This window comes from Staurois parvus, unplaced genomic scaffold, assembly GCF_062004578.1.
Source record: "Staurois parvus isolate SC_StPar_1 unplaced genomic scaffold, SC_StPar_1.0 ptg000612l, whole genome shotgun sequence".
NCBI lineage: Eukaryota > Metazoa > Chordata > Amphibia > Anura > Ranidae > Staurois > Staurois parvus.
The window spans coordinates 655865-668878 of record NW_028318408.1 but is presented as its reverse complement, the minus strand read 5'-3'; positions in this window follow the sequence as shown (position 1 = coordinate 668878).

Sequence of the window (13014 nt, the reverse complement as noted above, 5' to 3'; positions counted from 1 at the left end):
GCACTATACTCTCTTGCAGCTTTCCCCCACCTCCTGCTCTATGCTCTCCTGAAGTCCCCCCATCTCCTGCAGCTTTGCCCGCACCTCTTGCACTATACTCTCCTGCACCTTTCCCCCCACCTACTGCACTTAGCTCTCCCGCAGCTCTCTCTAACCTCCTGTACTATGCTCCGCAGCAGTCCCACCCCCCATATCCTGCACTGTACTCTCCTGCAGCTCTCCCTCTCTCTACCTCCTGCACTATACTTTCCTACACCCCCCATCTACTGCCCTATACTCTCCTGCAGCTCTCCCTCCACTTCCTGCACTATACTCTCCTGCAGCTCCCCCCCCCTTCCTGAACTATGCTATTCTGCACTCCCTCCACCGCCTGCACTTTGCTCTCCTGCAGCCCTTCCCCAACCTCCTGCACTATGCTCTTCTGCAGTCCCCCCATCTCCTGCAGTATACTTTCCTGTAGCTCTCTCTGCACCTCCTACAGTATACCTCCCTGCAGCTCTCTTCCACCTCATGAAGTTTACTATCCTGCAGCATCCTCTGCCTCCTGCACTCCCTGACAGTACTTCCCATTTCTTGTGCACTGTGCTCTCTGGCAGTTCTCTCCTCGCTGTTTTCAGTAGCTTTTCTTACAGGTCTCCCCTTCATCCACAATAAACACTGATCATGTGTTATCCTGTTCACACCAAACTGCACCCAATCTATTTCCAAAATATCTGCCTCACTGAACACTACGCCCCCTCCTATCCCCTGTGCTTTGCACAGTACCTGAGCTCTGAGCCCCACCCCCATTGATTTCTGCCTTGTCACTACTTTTCCATTTATGGACTGGAACTAATTTTCTGATATCACAATATCAAATTATTATTATTTCTTGATGTATTTCAGTGTCATATGCAGAGTCAGAACACGGATTTCTGGGTTGGATTAGAGCAGAGCCTTACATGGACTGGAGATGTAGCAACGACTCAATGGCTCTGGTCTGATAACACAGCGGAGTGAGTATCCTTCACATCACACGTATACAGTATATACAGTATCATGCCATGCCATTGTCAGGAACCATAAACCAGGCGGAGACAGAAAGTGCAGTTAAAATCACACCTTTAATTAACCACTTGCCTACCCGGCACTTATACCCCCTTCCTTACCAGGCCAATTTTCAGCTTTCAGCGCTGCCGCACTTTGATTGACAATTGCGCAGTCATGCAACATTGTACCCAAATGAAATTTTGATCATTTTTTTCTCACAAATAGAGCTTTCTTTTGGTGGTATTTAATCGCCACTGGGCGCTTTACTTTTTGCGCTATAAATTAAAAAATGTGCAAAAAAATTGAAAAAAAAAAAAAAAAGTTTATTTGTTTCTTTTATAAAATTTTTCAAACAGGTATTTTTTCTCCTTCACTGATTTGCGTTGATGAGGCGGCACTGATGGGCACTGATAGGCGGCACTGATGGGCACTGATAGGCAGCACTAAAGGGCACTGATAGGCAGTACTAATGAGGTGGCACGGATAGGCGGCACTGATAGACAGCACTAATTAGGGGTCACGGATAGGCGGCACTGATATGCAGCACTGATAGGCGGCACTGATAGGTGACACTGATGATGGGTACTGATAGACGGCACTGACTGGCATCACTTCTGGGCACTGACTGGCGGCACTGACTGGCACAACCCCTGGGCACTGACTGGTGGCACTGACTGGCAGCACTGCTGGGCGGCACTGGTGGGCGGCACTGGTGGGCGGGCACCGGTGGGTGGCTCTGGTGGGCACAGGTGGGTGGCACTGGTGAGCACAGGTGGGTGGGCACAGGTGGGTGGGCACAGGTGGGTGGCACTGCTGGGCACATGTAGGTGGCACTTCTGGGCACAGGCAGAGTGGCACAGGTGGGGGCACTGCTGGGCACAGGTGGGGGCACTGCTGGGCACAGATGGGGGCACTGCTGGGCACAGGTGGGCGGGGCTAGTGGGCGCACTGCTGGGCGGAACTTGCGGGTGTCACTGCTGGGCACCGATCATCAGGGCACTGATCATCAGTGCCCTGATGATCGGTGCCGATCCCCACTCTGACAACTGCCGGTTCTCGGCAGTACTTTCCTCACGATCTGACAGCGTGAGGAAAGTGCAGCCGAGAACCGGCACTTGCATTTCCCTGTGATCAGCGTGTCATTGGACACCGCTGATCACGTGGTAAAAGGCCGGTGGGATCGGCCTTTCACCACATCACGTGATCAGCTGTGTCCGTAGGACACAGCGATCACGGAGATCGCCGGGTGCGCGCCCCCTGGGGCGCGCAGGAGAGCGCATTCTGGGAGGACGTCATATGACGTCCACTCAGAACTGGCCGGCTGCAGTGAAGCCGTCATTCGGCTATGCGCTGTCGGCAAGAGGTTAAATAGCAAAAGTAACACAGTTCAGGAACGTAGTCAAAAACAGAAGCCAGGGTTTGGATGCCAGAGCGGGTAATCAGACAAGCTGGGGTCAGGAAACCAGAAATCAGCATAATCAGGAGCAAAAATCAGGATCAGGAATCGAAAGAGACATCAACCAGACCAAGTTATACACAGGGACACAGGCAGGAACACGTTGGAGATCATAGACCACACAAGGGCAACGAGGAAATGAGCTAAGCTGCTAAAATAGTAAAAAGGGCTAACTGTGGGCTGGACTAATGAGACAGGTAATGGTATCCAGGTGAGTCGCTGTGGAGACAATGAGCGGCTGGTAATTAGCCAACAGCTGAGCAGCTTCTGAGCACTGAAAGAAAAGAGCTGCCCCTCAAGTATCTGTCAGGAAACTGGCTATGACCAGAGACATGTGGACTATCATAGAGAACACCAGACTTCAGGAGTAATGAAAATAATACCATTTATTTGAGAGAAACGCACAGTGGAATAACAACAACTCAAATAACAACCCTACACCCAAATACAAACACAAACAGCAACAAGAGTAGTCAGGCCAGCCGGGGTCATACACGGGAGAATCAATCATGGGGAGAAGGGGAAGACAGGAGTCGGGAGCAGGTAGCAGGTAGCAGAGGCTCAAGGAAACACCAAGGCACTGATCGCAGGCCTGGTTGCTGTTTAAATACACCTCCTGAAATCAGCCTCAGGCGATAGCTTGATTGCAGGAGGTGAGATCCTGGGTGCTGAACGGCACTCTCTGGTAGGAACTGGTACTGCAGCCCACAGAGCAGGTGAGCCACAGCACCACCAGTGGTGAGCCCTTTCCTGACAGTAGCAGGAGCCCAGCTCCGACAGTCATATTGCAGAGAGTCATGTTGGCAAATGGCCAGTGCTCAAAAACAGTCCAACACAAGGATCAGATGGCCAGAAAAAAGAAAACCAATGAAATGTACAGTAGTACTAACATTTTGAGAACAGATTTCCCGGTAGCATATATTTACTTGGATTTGTGGAAACATCACACAATGTTAGGGGCTTCTGTATTGTGTTGTCCTCCTCTAATATCATAATACAGGGGTGTCAAACTCAATTTCATGGTGGGCCATATCAACAATATGGCTGCCCTCAAAGGGCCAGTTGTACCTATAAGACTAGATGTTCCGAACACCCCACCCTCCCCTACATTACAGTACACCCCCCCCCCTTGCCTGCTGTTGCCAGGAAGAAGTTGGAAGAGTTGCTGGGAAGCAGAAGATACAGGATCTGGAGGAGGAAATGGAGGGCTGGAGTCTGCTGAATGCCTAGACCAGGGGAGTTAAAGACTAGGGGTGCTGCAGCTTCACAAAAAATCACAGGATCTGTAGGAGTTGTTCTGTCCTCCTCTCTGCTGCCAACTGCTGAGACCAGGGGTGGGGGGTTGCAGAGATGAGACTCTCGCGGGTGCATGGAGAAGTGCAGGATTTGGTGCAGGAGCTCTGTCCTCCTCCCTTCAGCTGACTGCTGAGACAAGGTGGAGATGAGGGGGGTGCCACAGCTGCAGGGGCCACGGGTTTGGCCCTCAGGCCTTGTGTTTGATACCTGTGCCATAAAACAACAGAGCTGCCCATATTTCCTCTTCTTGATGCCCTCTGAGCGCTCTTCTCTATTATGGCTGTAATGTGGATCAGGTAGTAGAAATCGTAGAACCTCCACGGCACCACCTGCCTCTCTATCCCATCTACTGACACATTTATCAACCCGCTTGGGACGGGCATTAACTTGTCAAGGCCTCTCGATGCTGATAGACCTGAATGGAATCTGTGTGAGGCATATGGAATTGAACTAGTTATGTTGTGGTGAACCACACTTTAAACTCCATGTAGTGCTACCCCCGTTGGGGCAGATGATTTTAACTGACTATCTCCCAAACAGTGCAGAGGACACCAGTCAGTTCACACCAGCTCCAATGAACGGTTTAGGGCAGGGGTGTCATTCATTTTCATCGCAGACCACATCAGCAATATGGTTGTTCTCAATGGGCCGGTTGTATCTGTAAGACTATATAAATATATCTTCCCTTTATTATATGAAATAATTACCTCTTCATTCCATTATTACTGCTTTTAGTAATATCTTAAGACATAAGCTATGAGGGGCGGGTGCAGGCCGGCAGGGAGCCCATTCACACTCCTGTAGCAGATGATTCAAGTCTTAAATGGAGGGTCGCTCACCACTGGTATCATCCACAAGAAATGTTATTGGAGACTGCTCAGAGAGAACATGGTTCTGCCTTGGTGTTCCGTCTGAGCAGTCTCTTGTGGACGTTTCTTGTGGATGAAACCAGCAGTGTGTGACCCTCCATTTCAACTGTATTGTTCTCATAATACTTATAAGCAGATGTCCAGAGCACCCCCCATATCAAATGTCAAGAGTGTCCCTTCCTCCCTCACATCACAGTGCACCCCCTTTGCCTTTTTCTGCCGTCTGGTAGAGATGCAGGAGAGGTGTGAGGGCCACATGAAATGGCCTTGAGGGCTGGGTTCAGCCTAGGGGCATACTTGTTCTAGGGGTTGTCTTTGTTAAGTTTATTACTGAAGAACATGTAACAGGAGGCATGGAATACTCCAAAGTGAGTAACACATAGCAGTTGGAGGACAATCTTCTCCTTAGGTGTGTGCTAGGACTGAACAGTCTATAACCCCCTGTAAGAGACCGCCCGGCGACACCACTAGCACTCCACTAATCAGGCATCCCCAGCACACGGAGTCTAAGTCCCAGAGTACTTATTCACCAGGGCCCCTGATGGTGGGGATGGACTTGGAGTACCCCGGGACCAGGTCGTGCCTACTGAGGATACCCGCCAGGGATAGGGGTGTTCGCCAGGGGCTCCCACGGGAGAGAGCCTGATATGAGGAGGTCTGGAGACCCCATTGAAAGGGATGGATGGATGGATGGCTGAGCAAGTGCAGAGTCAGGCAAGCCGGGTCGGTAACGGGGAGGACGGTACGGTACAAGGCAGCGGGCAGAGAATAGTCGGGTCACATGCCAGGTCAGTAACAGCAGGTCAGATCCAATAAGGGGCATTCAAGAGAGAGGTCAGGCAAAGCAAGGATCTGGGCAGGAGAATACAGCAGTGGTCAGCAACTTACTTAGAAACAGGTTCAGGATACAGGATAAGACCAGAAGGCACCGAATGACAGCTCAGGGTCGTTTAAATATCGCGCCCTGTGCTGCCATTGGTGCCCAGCAGGCGGCCGCGGCTTCTACTGCGCATGCGCGAACTCGCATGCCTCGGCCGACCCGGACCTAGTGCTCGCGTCCCTGCACAGGGCGGCATACTGCGCCTGCGCCGGGACCATCGCGGCGGAGATCGAGGAGATCCCTGACACCCCCTCAGAGCTGAAGACCATGAAACAAAGTTCTTTAGCACATAACAGTGGACAGTCTGAGCCCTCATAGCTGGGGACCACAGGGCAATTCTTTAACAAGTTAGGGCCTCATAGCTGGGGACCACAGGGCAATTCTTTAACAAGTTAGGGCCTCATAGCTGGGGACCACAGGGCAATTCTTTAACAAGTTAGGGCCTCATAGCTGGGGACCACAGGGCAATTCTTTAACAAGTTAGGGCCTCATAGCTGGGGACCACAGGGCAATTCTTTAACAAGTTAGGGCCTCACAGCTGGGGACCACAGGGCAATTCTTTAACAAGTTAGGGCCTCACAGCTGGGGACCACAGGGCAATTCTTTAACAAGTTAGGGCCTCACAGCTGGGGACCACAGGGCAATTCTTTAACAAGTTAGGGCCTCATAGCTGGGGACCACAGGGCAATTCTTTAACAAGTTAGGGCCTCACAGCTGGGGACCACAGGGCAATTCTTTAACAAGTTAGGGCCTCACAGCTGGGGACCACAGGGCAATTCTTTAACAAGTTAGGGCCTCACAGCTGGGGACCATAAGGCAAATCTCCTTGGCATAAATGCATCTCTTTAGTACTAGAAGAATACTGGATAGTCTAGGGTCACACAGCCGAAGACAATGAGGCGGGTCTTTTGGACATCTGGGTACCTTGTGCCAAGCACAGTAATCATTAGTCAGTGCAGATTCCCAACACACACTTTACCTTAGGGCCACTACTCACAATCGTCCAGGACTGCTGCCAGCTTTCTCCTGAGGTGGCACCAGATCGCTGGTGGTGTGGTTCGTCAGTCAGTTTCTGATTAAAGTCCATTTACTCCTGGAGCTCCTGTGGCCTCCTAGAGCAGCTTCACACTCCATGGAATTCCGGGCAGCAGCAGCTCTGCACTTCTGGAACCCTCCTGGGGGGGGAGGAACTCTGCTCTTCAGTGTCTCAAACTATTTATCTCCATTCCAACCCCCTACTGGACACTCCTCTCCAGGGATTGGCTGGGGGGAGATGAATATTCAGGCTGGTTATTTGAATAATCCCTCCCTAAACTCTAGAGACTTCTGGAGGAAGGGGAAAGCAGTCACACTCCCAAGACCTATGAAACCCTGAACAGGCCAGAACAAACAAGCATCCTACGCTAGGAGAGTGCTACATCAACAGGGCATGGACCAGCTCACATCTTTTATCATACATGTGGTCGTGTGGAAGTTGTCCTAACTTGCCCCAGTTCAAATTAAATGACTATAATGGATCAAATCATAAGAATGAGAACTGAGTCAGACATAAAACACATTTGAGGGAAGAGAAGAGCCCCATGAGCTTTGCACTGGCATAGTAGGTGGCTAATGGAACGACATCAGGCTTAGACCAACTCCTCCAGTGTAGGCAGCTTCCATTCTTAAATTCCCATACAAGAGTTGATGGTGTCCCTTCTTCTCTCCAGGTTGTCTCTGGCAAACACTCCATCTATAAACTGTGCGAAGATGGGGAAAACTCTCGTACTATCTCTGTGTACTGATCTCCTTCCCTGCATCTGTGAGAGGAAACCCAACAAATCCAGCCTACCAGACAAAGCCAACTCCTGCTAGTAGTGGCAGGAAGGACTGATGTACAGGATAAAAACAGTGCCACCCCCCCCCCCCCTTCATTATGTGTGAGCTTAGGGGATGCTACCCCCAGCAGCCATCCATTTTCAAAATGCCTTGTATCAGAATGAGTTCTCTGGCATCCCCATCCATACAGTAATCCGCTGCGCCCAGGGCAGCCTACCCTCCTGCCCACCCCTTGTCCTGACCCTGGACACGAGGGTACTGACCTCCAAGACCTACAATGTACAAAGAATATGGAGGAAACCAAATCCACTTTTATATGACTGAAGGACAACGATTCCATGTTTCTTTAATAAATCGACCATCAGCAAGCCACTTTTTTTAGGTCGTTCATATATAATGATTGCAGCTTCACATTATTTAAAAACAAAGCAAATGATCAAATTCTTTAGTAATTCGACCCTCAATGGATGTTTTCTTGTATGACTGAAAACTATTAAGAGACAATAAAGTACAAATGTTCAATGCTCTATTGGTATCAGGTTTCTTGCAGAGTCAATCAGTGCTGGTGAGGACCCCATAGAGCAGCCCTAAGGCCCCCTTCATACGGGCGTTCCACATGTTCGTTTACAGATGAAAAATGGACACCCATGTATTTCTATGCTCCTGATGATGTCATCAATGATGAAAGTAGTAGGGCAGGGACGGAACACACGCCACTACGCATATGTAATCCCGCTGCAGCCATCTTGGAATACGAGTTGTTCATATAATATGAAGTGCCTGATGTCATCTTCTCATTGTAAGTCCCTTCACCACATTAAATTGGTGATTTCATCCGGATCCCACTATGGAGAGCGCGTCTTTCTTTTTCATGATACTATGTCCAGCTGGGTGTATATGCACAGCGACCTGACAGAACGCAGCACCACCATTATTTCAGGTACTTATATAGCGCCGTCATTGTACGCAGCGCTTTACATATATGTTGCCCATTCACATCAGTCCCTAACCCTCAAGGGGCACACCACCATCATCTGACATGTGGTTTGGAGGAAAGCTGGATATCTTGGATTGATACACAAGTGCTGGGTGACCACTCTTAATTGGGGGTCATAGGATCCTGGTAAGCCCCCCCTTTGTTGTACACCGAGGTGCTGTGCGGTTCATCATTAAGATGTTTTGGTGACATTTGACATCCACATCCCGTCATTTCCCTCGTAATCGAAGAACCACGGAATTCACAGTTTTTGGCTCCACATTTGGATTCCTTTATTCTTTCAGTTTGTGGTGACACATAAGGGTTTGATATATTTGCATCCCTCTCTTGTATCGCACATACATTCTCATTTATCCTATCGCTGCGCTATTGTATTGTGATGTTTATTATACTGTGCATTATGGTATCCTGCTAGCTGCTGGTTTTTGACCCCCAACGGAGTCCTAGCACGTTTTTTTTTGTTGTTGTTCTCATGTATTTCTATGGACTAGCGGATGGAAATGGATGATCATCTGTTTATAATCCATTAACCGCTTCCCAACCGCCCCATAGTAGAAGTACTGCACCAGGGCGCCAGGGCTGCACAAAATCACCCATAGATACGTGATTGTGTATTTCCAGGTAGGGGGCACGTGCTGCCCTACCCGCACCGCCATTGGCAGCTACAGATGTCCATCACCGGGTCCTGGCCAGAGATTCCCCAGTATATATGCCTCCATTACTACTTGGCAGTGGCAGTTAGTCAGTCCCCCCCAGTGTCAGAATGTGCACCGCAGTACCACTATAAGTCACTGACCGCCGCCATTACTACTATAAAAAAAAACAAATCCCAGTATATATACGGCCATTTGTAGACGCTATAACTTTCACTTAAACCAATTAATTTACACATAATGGGATTGTTTTAGCAAAGACACAGAGCAGAATACATTTTGGCCGAAATGTATGAGGAAATTTGATTTTTTTTTCTTTTTTCTTTACTAGACATGATTTATAGCAAAAAGTAAAAAATATTGTTTTTTTTCTCAATGGTTTTTCTTATTTATAATGCAAAAGATAAAAAACACACAGGTGATCAAATACCACCGAAAGAAAGCTCAATTTGTGGGGAAAAAGGGCATAAATTTAATTTGTGTGCAGCGTTGCATGACCGCGCAATTGTCAGTTACAGTAACGTAGCAACGTATCACAAAAAATTGTCTGCTCAGGAAGGGGGGAGGGGTTAATTGCCCGCATCCATGAACATCCATTTTTTTTTAAATACTATTTTTCTTCCATTTAAAAAAAACAGAACAGATGAAAAAATGGACCCCCCGTGTGAAAAAACCCTGACATGTCTATTTAACATGGAGGAGCCCTTGAACTACCTTTCAGGTCTCAGTGCTAAGTGTGCCCCTTACATTGGTGGTCAGCAATCAGTGTGCCCCCTTACATTGGTGGTCAGTGATCAGTGTACCCCCTTACATTGGTGGTCAGTGATCAGTGTACCCCTTACATTGGTGGTCAGTGATCAGTGTGACCCTTACATTGCTGGTCAGTGCTCAGTGTGCCCGTTTACATTGGTGGTCAGTGCTCAGTGTGCCCCCTTACATTGGTGGTCAGTGCTCAGTGTGCCCCTTACATTGCTGGTCAGTGCTCAGTGTGCCCCTTACATTGGTGGTCAGCAGTTAGTGTGCCCCCTTACATTGGTGGTCAGTGTTTAGTGTGCCCCTTACATTGGTGGTCAGTGCTCAGTGTACCCCCTTACATTGGTGGTCAGTGCTCAGTGTACCCCCTTACATTGGTGGTCAGTGCTCAGTGTACCCCCTTACATTGGTGGTCAGTGCTCAGTGTGCCCCCTTACATTGGTGGTCAGTGATCAGTGTGCCCCTTACATTGCTGGTCAGTGCTCAGTGTGCCCCTTTACATTGGTGGTCAGTGCTCAGTGTGCCCCCTTACATTGGTGGTCAGTGCTCAGTGTGCCCCTTACATTGGTGGTCAGTGCTTAGTGTGCCCCTTACATTGGTGGCCAGTGATCATTGTGCCCCTTTACATTGGTGGTCAGTGCTCAGTGTGCCCCTTACATTGGTGGTCAGTGCTCAGTGTGCCCCTTACATTGGTGGTCAGTGCTCAGTGTGCCCCTTTACATTGGTGGTCAGTGCTCAGTGTGCCCCCTTACATTGGTGGTCAGTGCTTAGTGTGCCCCTTACATTGGTGGTCAGTGCTTAGTGTGCCCCTTACATTGGTGGCCAGTGATCATTGTGCCCCTTTACATTGGTGGTCAGTGCTCAGTGTGCCCCCTTACATTGGTGGTCAGCAGTTAGTGTGCCCCCTTACATTGGTGGTCAGTGTTTAGTGTGCCCCTTACATTGGTGGTCAGTGCTCAGTGTACCCCCTTACATTGGTGGTCAGTGATCAGTGTGCCCCTTACATTGCTGGTCAGTGCTCAATGTGCCCCTTTACATTGGTGGTCAGTGCTCAGTGTGCCCCCTTACATTGGTGGTCAGTGCTTAGTGTACCACCTTACATTTGTGGTAAGTACTTAATGTGCCCCTTTACATTGGTGGTCAGTGATCAGTGTGCCCCCTTACATTGGTGGTCAGCGATCAGTGTGACCCCTTACATTGGTGGTCAGTGCTCAGTGTGCCCCCTTACATTGGTGGTCAATGCTAAGTGTGCCCCCTTACATTGGTGGACAGCAATCAGTGTGCCCCTTACATTGGTGATCAGTGATCAGTGTGCCCCTTACATTGGTGATCAGTGTGCCCCTTACATTGGTGGTCAGTGCTCAGTGTGCCCCTTACATTGGTGATCAGTGCTCAGTGTGCCCCTTACATTGGTGGTCAGTGCTCAGTGTGCCCCTTACATTGGTGATCAGTGCTCAGTGTGCCCCTTACATTGGTGGTCAGTGCTCAGTGTGCCCTTTACATTGGTAGGCATTGTGTCTCCTCATGTTAGTGGTTAGTGTATGTCAGCATACCAAGACATTTTGGACAATTTCATGCCCCCAACTTTGTGGGAAGAGTTTGGGGATGGCCACTTCCTGTTCCAACATGACTGCCCACCAGTGCACAAAGCAAGGTCCATAAAGACATGGAGGAGCCAGTTTGGGGTGGAGGAACTTGACTGTCCTGCACAGAGTCCTGACCTCAACCCCATAGAACACCTTTGGGATGAATTAGAGCGGAGACTGCGAGCCAGGCCTCCTCCCCCGACATCAGTGCCTGACCTGACAAATGTGCTTCTGGAAGAATGGTCCAACCTTCCCATAGACACCCTCCTAAACCTTGTGGACGGCCTTCCCAGAAGAGTTGAAGCTGTTATAGCTGCAAAGGGCGGGGCCAACTCAATATTGAACCCTACGGACTAAGACTGGGGGGCCATTAAAGGTCATCTGTGTGGGAAGGGCGGGGCCAACTTAATATTGAACCCTACGGACTAAGACTGAGAGGCCATTAAAGGTCATGAGCTTGGAAGGGCCGGCAGTCCAATACTGGGGGCAATATCGTCTATATGGGTATATTGGTTCAGACCAAAGGGGTGTCTGCCCACCAAGCTGAACCTTTGGTTGCAGCAGGAAGTGATACTTTTAGCAACATCATTCATCATAATTGACATTGAGCTGTACTGCTGGATGACATAAATGACCGTAGATTTACATTGTGGGATTTTTTTTTTTGAGGTTTTATTACTTTTTAGTAAAGGACTGGTCAAAAAGAGTGTCTTCATTTTCTGTTTGCACTTTCCATTGGGAATAAGTAGGGGCAGTATTGACCCCATACTGGAATTTTGGAGCACTCTTCTTTCACCAACTGCTCCAGGTCTCTCAGATTGGAAGGATTATTTCTCCCAACTGCTGTTTTGAGATCTCTCCACAGGAGGTCTATGGGATTGAGGTCTGGACTCATTGCTGGCCAGTTCTGACCTCTCCAGTGCTTTGTCTGAAACCATTTTTGGGTCATTGTCCTGCTGGAAGACCCATGACCTCTGACAGAGACCTAACTTTCTGACACTGGGCCCTACATTGCACCCCAATGGTTGTCTTCAGATTTCATAATTCCATGCACACGGTCAAGACATCCAGTGCCTGAAGCAGCAAAGCAACTCCAAAACATCAGTGACAACCCACCGTGCATGACTGGAGGGACTGGATTCTCTTCTTTAAAGACCTCTTTGCTGAAATCAGCAGAATGATGGGCTTTATCAAAAAGCTGGAATTTTGATACGTCTGTCCACAGCACATTCTCTCAAAAAGGAGTTTGGCTTCCTCGGGTAAGTTTTGGCAAAATCCAATCTGGCTTCTTTATGTTTCTGTGTCAGCAGTGGGGTCCTCCTGGGTCGCCTCCCATATTTCTGTGTCAGCGGTGGGGTCCTCCTGGGTCTCCCACCATATTTCTGTGTCAGCGGTGGGGTCCTCCTGGGTCTCCCACCATATTTCTGTGTCAGCGGTGGGGTCCTCCTGGGTCTCCCACCATATTTCTGTGTCAGCGGTGGGGTCCTCCTGGGTCTCCCACCATATTTCTGTGTCAGCAGTGGGGTCCTCCTGGGTCTCCCACCATATTTCTGTGTCAGCAGTGGGGTCCTCCTGGGTCTCCCACCATATTTCTGTGCCAGCAGTGGGGTCCTCCTGGGTCTCCCACCATATTTCTGTGCCAGCGGTGGGGTCCTCCTGGGTCTCCCACCATATTTC